This window comes from Sabethes cyaneus, chromosome 1 (assembly GCF_943734655.1).
Source record: "Sabethes cyaneus chromosome 1, idSabCyanKW18_F2, whole genome shotgun sequence".
Lineage (NCBI taxonomy): Eukaryota > Metazoa > Arthropoda > Insecta > Diptera > Culicidae > Sabethes > Sabethes cyaneus.
Window position 1 is genome coordinate 67,068,511 of NC_071353.1, and position 12,850 is coordinate 67,081,360.

Below are 12,850 nucleotides of genomic sequence, written 5' to 3' on the forward strand. Positions count from 1 at the left end.
AAAATCTCGTTTTTCGATTATAAAATAAAAATAAGTTATCTACCTAATTGCTAATATTTTAGAGCAAAACACAGGGGGGTAATTCTCGCTGAAGCGGGGTTACTACTAACGCGAGGTCTTCAAATATTCCCTAAATTTCTGTTTCTGTTTGCAGCACGAGGTGGGGCAGTTAGAGTCAAGTCTGTCCAAGGCTGAGAGAAGGTGGTTGTGATAATGATAAAAGAGTCCATGCGGACAACGCTAGCGCTATAATGCGTTGATGATGAGTAGCGTGATTAATGAGTAGGAAGAAGAGATGACAGAACTTGACTCTATGCAGATCCGCTACAATTGTATAAGCAATAGCAATGAATGTACTTATCTTGATCTTCTCCTTCCTTTTGTTTATCCGCTTCTCTGCCTGTCAGTCTTGTGGTACATGTATATTCGTAATAACTTAGGGCCTACGTTGGGTTGTACAACATTTTCCCGAAAACCGTTTCCCCGAAATCCAGTTCCCCGAAGGATATTTTCCCGAAGGCTATTTCCCCGAATGAACTGTTTTCCCGAATGTACCACTTTCCCGAAAACCATTTCCCCGAATGTACTACTTCTCCGAATACCATTTCCCCGAATATAATACTTCCCCGAAAACCATTTCCCCGAGAATACTACTTCCCCGAAAACCGTTTGCCCGAATGTACCATTTCCCCGAAAAGTAACGTTTTATATTTCGAGTTCACAAATTATATAGGCGTTGAAGCTAAGCACATCAGAGATCAGAATATTAGGCATTACTGATGCGAGGCGCGCAAATTCCGTTCGGCTAATTTTGACTCCTAGTTCCGTGCAAATGGTATTAAAGTCAACAATATCTCTGAACAAAACATGCACATTTCCTTCAACAATGTTTGAATGCTTGAGAGTATACGTTCAAACATTTTCGTCGGAAATGTTCTGTATGTTCCGCTAAGAAACCGCCACCTTTAGACCAAGCGTATGAAATTAGGCGTCGCACGTAATTGCGGCACCTCACGGACTCAACGAATGGTTGTCCGACTTTCTCTAGAAAACTAAACACCAGAAAATAAAATACCGAAGAATATTCTCCAGAAAGAATCATTCTCCAGTAAACCAATGCTCAGGAAGTACTAAATTCCAGAAAACGAATTCCAAGTATCAAATTCCAGAGAACTGCTTCTCAGTAAGTACTATTTACCAGAAAGCTATTGGCAAGAAAGAACCAATATCTAGAAAAATCAGAAATTGTCAGCACTATAAGAAGGCTAGCAGTAAAGTAGCCGCATATTTTGCCAAAATAGCATTTAAGTAGCATTTAAGGCAACTTAAATGCTTATTGGCTTGCATTTAAATTGCATTGGAAATGCTTATTGGTTACCTGGGTACCTTTAATTGACCTTTACATAGTGTTTCGAGTATGGTGAAAGTATGGTAAAAAAGGGTTGTAATTATTATTGGAGCCTTGCTTTTTGCACCCTTAAGACCTAGCGCCCTTAGCGGTGGCTAGTCTGACAACCGCACGCTACGGCACTGACCTTACCTACATGATCCGAAAACGATTTTTACGTTGGAAATCATACCAAGGGACCTAAGAAGGTCAAGGTTCTGCGTCTGTTCACGAAGAATGATCCATCTATTCACCAAGAAAAATGATAGCCAATCCACCGTTGGATGTAGCAGACTTTCGCACGCACAAATTTGTGAATTTCCGCATACCCAGTCGTAGTAATTTTCAGTTGATTCCGCACGAGCAGCAGTTATTTTATGAGCAAGAATATGTGAAAACTGGTGTTGTTTTGAGATGTTAAATAGTATGTTACATGTTCCGTCAAAATTCATTGACGTTTCAATTGTTTCAGCTTTATGTGTTTTTCTACTTTTTGATTTACAACCTTCTGTGGTACTCAACCCCAGTTTTCAAATTTTAAACTTATCAAATTTGCAGCATAAAACTGCATCACATATTCTATAATGCTGCGCAGGAGAAGTAATGACTTATTTTTAAAAACATGCTTTCCGGGGAAGCGGCATTCGAGAAATTGGTTTTTATAAATTGTATTTTGGGAATCTAGTACCTGTATTCGAAAAAGCATTTTTCAGAAAAACTTCATTCGGGGAAAATATATCCCCGTATGTTGTATAATCTTACATATATTTCTACTTTGAAGATACTGGAAAAAAATTGGGTAAGACCAGACATACACTTGACAACAGGCTTGCAATGCAATGTAACATGAATTTTACTCGTGGAAATCAGGTTTTCGGGGAAATGATACCTTCGGGAAAATGTTTTTCGGAGAATTGGTACATTCGGGGAAATATTTTTCGGGGAATTAGTACATTCGGGGAAATATCTTTCGGGAAATTAGTACATTCGGGGAAATATATTTCGGGAAATTATTACATTCGGGGAAATATCTATCGGGAAGAGTTTTCGGGGAATTGATACATTCGGGGAAATATCTTTCGGGGAGACGGGTTTCGGGGAATTGTTATACAATCCTTTTAAATGAAGAAAAAAAAATTTGCGGTCATCTTCGATTTGGTCGCCATATTGGAAATACTTGTCGCAATACTTGTCGCAACATTCTGTTGCGGTGCACCTTCGTCAAGATTACTTTGGTACCGTAATCCGTTGCTAGCGCCAGTGAACCGGTGGGAGAAAACTGAATGGACAAACGTCACTCGGATAAAGTAAACAACTGATAGCATTTTTGTGATCTATCTAAAAATCGAATCTAAAACTAAAACTTGCTTTAAAAGTGTTTCAATTTATATTTGCCTTGCCTCTAAAACTAGTATAAATGGTTTGTGGTGCAAACGATACGTTGATTGAAACAATCGTTGTTGCATAGAGAAAATAAGCCTACAGTACGGTCTGTGAATGAATAAGTACGGTCAGGATAGATTTAGCTAATAAAGCAGAATTGAGCTAATTACGAATAAGGAAGCTGGAAAAAGACACTAAACGTAAGTTCTATGAAAAGTCATTATTTCATTGTTCTATTATAATGAATTCAAACGTACCAAAACTTAAAATTATTGCACCTTTATAACAACTAATTATTTCTTATGTTATACGATAGGGATTTTTTAATAGCGTCATCAGTGGCTGTTAATAAATAAAGTTACGTTATTAAAGAACCGGAAAACTGTCTTTTTGTTGCGTTCGCAACATTTTAAAAAATCCGTTTAATCGCAATCGGGGAAACTTTAAGATGCCGAAGGATAGTGCAAAAGGACCCCAACCGGGTGTGAGTTGTGGTCTGTGCAAAGACCCGGATAATAGTTCAATGGTGAGTTGTGATGAATGCAGTCGGTGGTTCCATTTTAAGTGTGTGGGTGTCGACGAAGGAATCCAAGATGTAGACTGGAGTTGCTCGTCGTGTGAAACGAAGCGTGCATCTCAGGGCGCATCATCCCGTGTGGCATCTGTACAGGGTGGAGCAGGAAAAAAGTCGGTTGCTGATCAGGAACAGCAAAACGAACAACTTCGACAGTTTCAAAGGTTGATGGACCAAATGCAAGCTAGGTTCGAACAACAAAAGCATACGTATGAAGAGTTGCTGCGTAAGAAGGACCTTGAAATGGAAAATGCAATAAGTGATTTACACCGTCAGTATCTTTTAAATCTGGAGATAAAAGAGCAGCAGATACGGGAGGAGTTGAATGTTCCCGCCATTGTACTTCCTAATGCTAATTCAACATCGTTAAGAACTGAAACTCGTGTCGCAGATGGTGTTTGTTCGGCAATTACACGGGTGGAAAAGCAGCTGCAGGATATGGCGAAAAAGCAGCATCTAGAAATAAAGCGGTTGGAAGAGCGATTGCAGGTGATGGAAATTGGCATGAGCAAATCTTCTCTTAGTGACGGCTTAAACTTCCGTGCAATCCCTTTCTCCGAAAACCAACGGTCGGGTGAACAGTTTGTGAGCTCTCTTCATGAGCTCAGCAAAAGTCAACTTGCTGCGAGGCAAGCAGTAGCACAAGAACTTCCGATTTTCTCTGGTAATCCGGATGAGTGGCCGCTATTTATTGCCACTTACGAGAGTTCCACTAGAATGTGTGGCTTCAGTGACGAAGAGAATTCACTTCGGCTTCAGCACAGCTTGAAAGGAAAAGCTCTTGAAGCGGTACGAAGTCGATTGCTATTCCCATCCGGTCTCGAAGGTGTTATTAAAACACTGCGCACATTATTTGGCCGACCAGAAGTGATCATCCATTCATTAGTATCGAAGATACGAGAAATGTTAGCACCGAAGACGGAGAAACTTGAAACTTTGATCGATTTCGGTGTTGCAGTGCAGAATATGTGTGCGACTATTGTTGCTTGCGGATTAAATGAACATCTATGTAACGTCGCGCTCCTCCAAGAGCTTGTGGAAAGATTGCCGCCGACTATCAAGCTCGACTGGGCAAGGCATCGGCAAACGCTAAACACGGTTACTCTTTCGGACTTTAGTAGCTGGCTTGGAACGCTGGTTGAAGCCGCATGTGTGGTAACGGTTCCTTCATCATTCGGAGATTATAATAATAATAATGGTAGATCAGATAGGCGAAGTAGGGAAGGGGAAGCGTACGTACACCGTGAATCCAGTTCGGCCTCGTGCTCGTCAATGGCTTCTGGTGCAACATCGAGGAAAAAGTGCTTAATATGCGACGAAGAATGTCGTAATCCCAGTTCATGCACAAGATTTCGAAACATGGATATCGGGGCCCGGTGGACAGCGGTTAAGACTAATAAGTTGTGTCGAAAATGTCTCTCAAAGCATTTCGGAGCATGTGTGGTGAGGGAAGCTTGTGGAAGAAATGGCTGCACTTATATGCATCACAAGTTGTTGCACGATGATTCAAGATACCCACGATACCTAAATTCTCAACCTTCAACGTCACAGGCAGACACTGAATCCCCTTATGGAAGCTGCAATGCTCATGTAAGTAACGTTGGTGGAGCATTGTTCAGATACATTCCGGTGCTGATTCACGGGCGCAAGAGCTCTGTTCGTACCTACGCCTTTTTGGATGAGGGCTCTTCAGTCACACTGATGGAACATGGTCTTTTGAAAGAGTTAGATCTTAGTGGAGAATCATATCCTCTATGCTTAGGATGGACAGCTGACCATCAGCGACAGGAAGTAGAATCAGTAAGACTTCCGTTGGAGATTTCTGGAATACACGACACGAAATCTTACTGGATTCCAAAGGTTCATACTGTTGAAAGTCTCGCTTTACCACGACAGTCTCTTGTGATGGATAAATTAGTAAGCCGGTATAATCATTTGAAAAACTTGTCAGTGAGTTCGTACCGCGATGTTCGGCCCAGATTGCTTATAGGGATAGATAATTGCCACTTAGGGCATCCGTTGTATAGCAGAGAAGGTGCAATACATGAGCCAATTGCTTCTAGAACTCGCCTAGGATGGACAATTTTCGGGCCTTGCTCACAATCTCTGCTGCCAATACCAAACTTCACAGCCCACCACAGCAATGAGCAATGCGGCATAGAGCTGCATAACACAATGAAAACTAACACGTTACACACTAACAGTGTTGGAATAGTGCGTTCGGCCAAACCGCTTCTTTCAAAAGATGATGAGCGAGCAGAACTCACACGTTCCCCGACCGATAAACTACTAAGGAATAAGTTAGCCGAGATTAAACTAACTACAAACGCACGACTATTGACTAAATCGCCCCTAGTTGATGAGTTGTTCTCGTCGCACACTCCGAATTATTGCCTTCTCGGATCTTCAAACGGCTCTAAACCCCCGATCGCGTTTGGCGATAGTAAATATGCATTGAAGTGGACTTGGAAAATGGTGCAGGTCTATGGAAACAGGTTTTGGAAGCGCTGGAGAGGAGAATACTTGCCAATGCTGACTCAGAGGACAAAGTGGTTCGCCTTGGATAAACCAACTATCGAAGGAGTTGCCATAGTGGACGAGAAGCTGCCGGGGAATAGCTGGTTAAAAGGAGGAGTAAGTCTTGCGATTCACTCCAAAGACAAGTTCGACGCGCTGTCGAAGTTTCTGAGAGGCCTGCGGTTAAACTCATAGTGTTGGACGTCGGTGCAGGTGTAAGTACGTCGGATCAATGACCTCGAAGTACTGGAGGGAGTGTCGCAACATTCTGTTGCGGTGCACCTTCGTCAAGATTACTTTGGTACCGTAATCCGTTGCTAGCGCCAGTGAACCGGTGGGAGAAAACTGAATGGACAAACGTCACTCGGATAAAGTAAACAACTGATAGCATTTTTGTGATCTATCTAAAAATCGAATCTAAAACTAAAACTTGCTTTAAAAGTGTTTCAATTTATATTTGCCTTGCCTCTAAAACTAGTATAAATGGTTTGTGGTGCAAACGATACGTTGATTGAAACAATCGTTGTTGCATAGAGAAAATAAGCCTACAGTACGGTCTGTGAATGAATAAGTACGGTCAGGATAGATTTAGCTAATAAAGCAGAATTGAGCTAATTACGAATAAGGAAGCTGGAAAAAGACACTAAACGTAAGTTCTATGAAAAGTCATTATTTCATTGTTCTATTATAATGAATTCAAACGTACCAAAACTTAAAATTATTGCACCTTTATAACAACTAATTATTTCTTATGTTATACGATAGGGATTTTTTAATAGCGTCATCAGTGGCTGTTAATAAATAAAGTTACGTTATTAAAGAACCGGAAAACTGTCTTTTTGTTGCGTTCGCAACAGATAAGGAAAAAAAAGCTAATAGGATGCTAAATATACAGTGGCAACTCGATTTTGTCACTCTCCGATTTATTCCGATTTTGTCTAAGTAGAGTACCCCCGAATTTTTGTTATTTCTCGGTTTTGTCACGTTTTTTACCCGATTTAGATCTGCCGAAAAAAACTGCCCTTCTGCTCGGATTTCATATGCTCTGGCTTTTCATAGTGAACGTTTATTAAAGCTTCCGTAACACGTAACCTAGCAGAGTAGTTACTGTTCCATCGCCAACCTATTAGTCGATTGTTGCTATGTTAACATTTATTGATGCTGATATGTTCCTCTATGGGAACCGGTTCCGAATTCCCAGTGACCCCCCAAAACCACTCATGACTTGTAACTGCAATAAAGTAACAGATATGAGCACAGTCAATGATTTGTTAAAAAAAAATCAACATGTTTAATAACATTTCTAAAAACGCCATATCGCGGTCCCCCAAGGAATCCCCGAATACTTCCGGAACCATGTAGATATTATGAAAGTATAAGAGATTTAGGTACCGGAAAATTCTTAAATTTTGTGAAAAAATTTTGAAAGATAAAAAAGTTACACACATTTTAGCAAATTTTCGGAAGCTAAAATGATGAAGACATTTGAGGGGTTAAGGTCTAGAACAACAATCATGTTGTTTGAAATAAACTGCTGTGTATTAAAATAAGTTTAATAATTAATTGAAAAGACTGAAATCTTATCCTACTCAATGTTGAGTTAACAAATAAATATCAGACATCTTGAACTCATTTAATACCTAAACGCTTTTAATACTTTTAATAGTGAAATGAAGTAGAAATATTCTGAAAACTAATTCGCTAAAATTTATTTTTTTTATGAAAATGTGAATAATTTTTATGCTTTGATAGTACAATAAGTAGACAATTAAAAGAGCGACTTCTTAAGTCAATAATTATACAGTAGAGATTTGTATAACGCGGATTTGTAGTAGCATTGGGCGATACTGTATCTGTATCGAAAAAATCGATACTTTTGGGCCGATACATCGATATTTTGGATCGATACTGAGTGTCCCGATACCGGTCAGTATCGATGCTAAAACGCCGATATTTGTATCGATACCTTTATAGTAAAAGCTAGAGAAACTAAAATACTTATCCTAATTAATAACCTTACTTATACTAATGCGATGTCCGTTAGGATTTCACCTGCATAACAAACTCGGTCTATGGCTGTTCGCCTCCAATTTCTCGAATGTCCCACACTTTCCAGGACTTGCTCCATTAAATGGAGTCCATTTGGTCTAACCGTCGAGCACGCTGCGTACCTTTGCACCTTGTACCAACCGAATTCGAGGCAAACATCATTTTTACGGAATTGTTTTCCGGCATTCTCACAACATGTCCCGCCCATTGTACCCTTCCAGTCTCAGCAACTTTCTGAATACTGGGTTCGCCGAAAAGCTGCGCCAGCTTGTGATTCATGTTTTTCCTCCATACACCGTACTCCCATACACCACCAAAGATGATCCTAAGCACACAACGTCCAAAAGTGGCCATGGCCGCTGCAGTGCGTTCAAGTCTCCGTCGAGCATTGACCACGTTTCGTGCCCTTAGACTATCGGTCTTATTTGCGCTTTGTACATGGTACATTTGGTACAAGGATGAAGCTTGCCAGATTTTATGGTCTTGTAGAATCCGTAGTAAGTACGACTTCCGACAAGAATGGTGAGGTGCATTTCTCTGCTGCAGTTGTTATCCGACGTCATCAACGACCCGAAGTATACAAACTCGTTCACCTCCTCGAACTTATAGAAATTAAAATAAGAGGTGTACCTAATTAAAAGTACGGCGGCTAATTTTTTTCGATAAATAAACTAACTCTGCAAAAATAGATACATTCCTAGTTCCAGTCTTAAATCAAATTTTAAGTAAAACTTCATTTTCAATTTGAAATCCAATTTCAAGTCGGATTTCTTGGGCGATGTAAAAAATCAAATTCAATTTCAAATCCTATTTCAAGTTCAATTCGAAGTTCCATTTTAAGTCCGATTTAACTCCAATTTCTGGCAAAGTTGTAAGCATAATTTCTAGTCAAATTTTACATCCAATTCAAGGTTAGTTACAAGTAAAATTTTAAGTTCTCTATTGTGTCCTATTTCAAGTTCAATTTCATGTCTCATTATAAGTTCTATTTCATGTGTAATTTCAAGTCCAATTTATATATTGTAGTCTGAATTGGCCCAAACTTAAGTTTAACGTTCAATTTTAAGTGTAATTTGAAATCCAAATTCAAGTTCCACTTTTAGTTTAATTTTAAGTTCAATTTAAAGTCTTAATTCCAGTTCAAATTTAAGTTGAAATTGATGCAAACTGAAGTCCAATATCATTTGATCATCAATATCCCGCATTTTGCACCTTACTGAACACCGCAGTCTAAAAGTGCGACTGGCACAAAAACTGCGACAATGCGAATGTTGTGAGTGAGAAAGAGTAACAACTGCAATGTTGCTGTTTTGTTTTGTCATATACATTGGCATTAGAGAAAATAATCTGGATTAATCCAGGTACAGCTGCAAAGCACAATATCAATTTGAAGTTCTATTTTAAGCATAATGCCATGCTTAATTCTAAGTTAAATTTCAGTTCCCATTTCAAGTTCAATATCAAATTTAATTTCAAGTTCAACTTTAAGTAAAATTTCAAGTGCAATTCCTGCTCCGATTTTAAAATTAATTTCAAATGCGATCAATTAGACAACTCGCAAGTTGCTGAGAACTACTCGCACTTGCTGAGTGAAGCTTTGCTTTCCTCAATGGAGCTAGCTGTCTTGGCACTCGAAGATGGATGTCGTTGGATACGCTAGGCCGTCAACCGCGTTGTAAAGTGAAGAAACCCTGAGTGCATGGAGTGACTTTTGACGGAGATGAACTGGAAGGGGTTGATGAATTCATAAATTAGGGATCTCTGGCAACCGCCATTAATAATACGAGTAAGCAGATTCAACGACGCATTCTAGCTATATCTGGTCTACTTTTCCCTTCGTAAGTGATTTCGATCAAGGAGCATAAACCGTACGCAAAATATAAGTGCATTTGCCGTATTTGAACGCAAGGTGTTGGTAACTGGGAGCAGAGAGCGGTCCAGACGTATAAACCACGAGCTGCAGGCACTACTTTGAAAGATTCCCATCGTACACCTGCCGGCTGGCATGTTGTACGAATGCACCATCGACACCAGGTTGAAACTGACTTGCGAGTTCTTGATATAGCAAACAAATTTCAGCAATGTTTAACTTTCATCTGTCTCAGCAAGTGTTACGTTCTACATTTATTTTAATGTTTCGATGTTTTCGGTGCAATTTCCATGATAGTTAAGATTAGCTAACTTCGCCATAGCGTTCATACTAGAAAGCATTTGGCTCCACAGCGCGTACGAGCACGAGGCACCTCGGTTAAATTAGATATACCCTCAGCCATTAAAAAAATAATTTACAATTCTCCTCCACCTCAATACAATCCGCAAGTCGCACGAATCATTTCTAAAAGGGGCAGTTTGGTCATCGCTGATCTGAAGTCTCCAAAACACTTGTAGAGAAAAGTATTTAATTTGGTTATCTGTATGGTTGTAGAGGTACATTCTCACGGTCATCATATTTGTCCAGTTTTGTATGGCTTGTACCTTCTGTAGCGTAAACAGAAGTGGAAGGGGGTTAAATTAGTTGGTTTGTCGAATATAAATCTTAATTCGCATGTTTGGGCAGAAAATGTTCTGATTTTTTAGTTCGACCGATATGGTTACCTCGTTTAATATTCATAAGTTCCATTTCTAGCATTTTTGTCTGTAAGGTTGCTGAGTGGTCGATTTCTGGCCGGCCCGGCCGGTTTTTCACTTGCAAAGCCGGTGACCGGTCAATTTGGCAAAAAATCGGTTTACCGACTTAAGAAAACGGATTTGTATTTTTTGTTCGATTTTTAAAATTTATTTTTTATTTCCATCATTCCGCTAGATTTTCTAATAAATGTATTAGCAATCCTGAGCAATTCGTTGCAGTTTCCGGTCAAAAGAGTTTAAAACCGCAGGCCTGACCAGTGCGACATCAGCTATTATTTCGTTCCTAACGAGATTTCGTATGAGTAGGAAAGAGAATCAACAGCAGCAAAAGCACACGCATATAATTTTCTAAAAATTAAGCTTATTTAGCTTAATAAACTTAAACAAAACTATGGTTTTCTTTGGGGTTGCGTGTACCCTGCCAGTGTATCGATACCAATATCGATACCACTGGTATCGATGCTTGCCGCCCGATATTTCAGTCGGATCGATACTTTTTGAAAATTTGTATCGATATTCGAATATCGATACTTCTCGCAGTATCGCCCAATGCTAATTTGTAGAATGCGGATTTCTATAGCGCGGGTTCCATGATATTTCTATAACGCGGTTTTCCGCGTATAACAAATACACGTAGCATATGGATATTCAGTTAATTGGGGCTAAACTCGAATTTTGAGCGATTTTGAACAGATACGACCGTGGTGTCTTTTAAGAAGTTGTAGGGCACATAACAGTTGACTCTCTAAGTGATATACGGAAACCACAAAGTTACGGGTTGGCCTGCTGGTGGGTCCGGAATATCCGTTGAAATTCTCGTATTGGTAAAGTTGGTTAAAATTGGTGAAATATTTTTGAAGTAACTAAAGTCGGGTAATTGATACGAATTAAAAAAAAAAGTAATAAATAAACGACCTTAGAAAGCCATAAGGTCCTCCGGAAAATTCAGAACATATCGTCAATATTTTGAGTGTAATTTGACTACACTAGAAGTATATTTCGACTATTTGTGATTCAATTTGACCATTGGATGGTTTACCGGGAGAAAATCCAAAGCTTACCTGAAATTGGTAACTGGAAATGAAAAAGGTTTTTAATTTGTAACAGATCAAAATGAAATGGAATATCAGCAATCCTCAACTAAATAGGCCGCTCACGACTCGACGTGGCCGCCAAAACGTTCCCTGGAAAATTAGGCTTTGCCGTCAAAGTGGACAATAAGTGAAAATTCATGTTGAAGTCCGCGTTACAATTTGAAAAAGGTTTGATATAAACCATTTCGGATTTAGAAACAGAAATGATGCGAATACTGCAAATGTTCGCTGGCAAATAAACGAGGTTATATCGCAAGTTTGTTGAAATTACCAATTTTGCTAGTGTAATTTGATAGATGTGGTATAGTAAACTGACATACATTACTGACATACAGGTAACATTTACTATACTTATAAATCTAATGGCAAATATATTAACCTTTGTATAAGCTCTTCACTAGGTATTGTGCTCTTCTGGGAGAATTTTAATAGAAATCTAACCATCGTAGTTAGCCATGGCCATTCCGAAATCCGCGTTGACGGTATCTAATATTTTTATGGTTTTTGCCTGAGAAAAAGTGAGAGAGAAGTGTTATTGCTTTTGTCCTGGACAATTCAGAATGGGGCTTCTTGTAAGAGCGAACAGGCTACGAAAACTTTGTTGCTTCGTCAACGCGATAAGCAGTTCGATGCCCTTGATCATCAAATTTAATCATTTAATATCGGATCTTTTGATGCATTTCATAATGGCCAGGTTGAGTCATAAACCGCTGAATTTATATTCCTATTTCACATTGTTCAATTCGAGGTTGAATGAACATAATTCCGAACTCAGAGAACAATTTTCGCTCGTTGACCACTTTTACGGATGTTCCGTATTTGTCGGAGAATCGTATAAGCCATAGGGACTTTAAAAAGAATTTGGAAGCTATGAGAAGACTTCACAGAAATGAAAATTTACCGGATGTTCCGGAAGCTCTGGAAGACCAAGGGGCGATTTTTTCTGTCTCACCAAGCATCTGTAAGATGGAAAAATATATACTTGACATCTTTCCCAAAGGAACCATGGTCGTGTTGATTCAAAATTTCGTAAAATTCAGGTATAGCCCCAATTAACTCAATTTCCATATGCTACGTGTACTTGTATAACGCGCTTCTTATAACGCGGTCCCAATTACCCGCGTTATACAAATATCGACTGTACATACAAATAAATAAATAACATACTCATGTCTCAAATGATAGTTGTAATGATCTCTTGATAGCAATTAATTTTTC

The 12,850-nt window shown here is 39.2% G+C and overlaps 1 protein-coding gene across 3 annotated transcripts in view; it reads right to left on the minus strand.

The window, feature by feature from the left end:
• Positions 1 to 12,850, minus strand: part of LOC128745412 ((E3-independent) E2 ubiquitin-conjugating enzyme UBE2O) — a 96,035-nt gene that overhangs the window by 82,262 nt on the left and 923 nt on the right. The window lies entirely within an intron of this gene.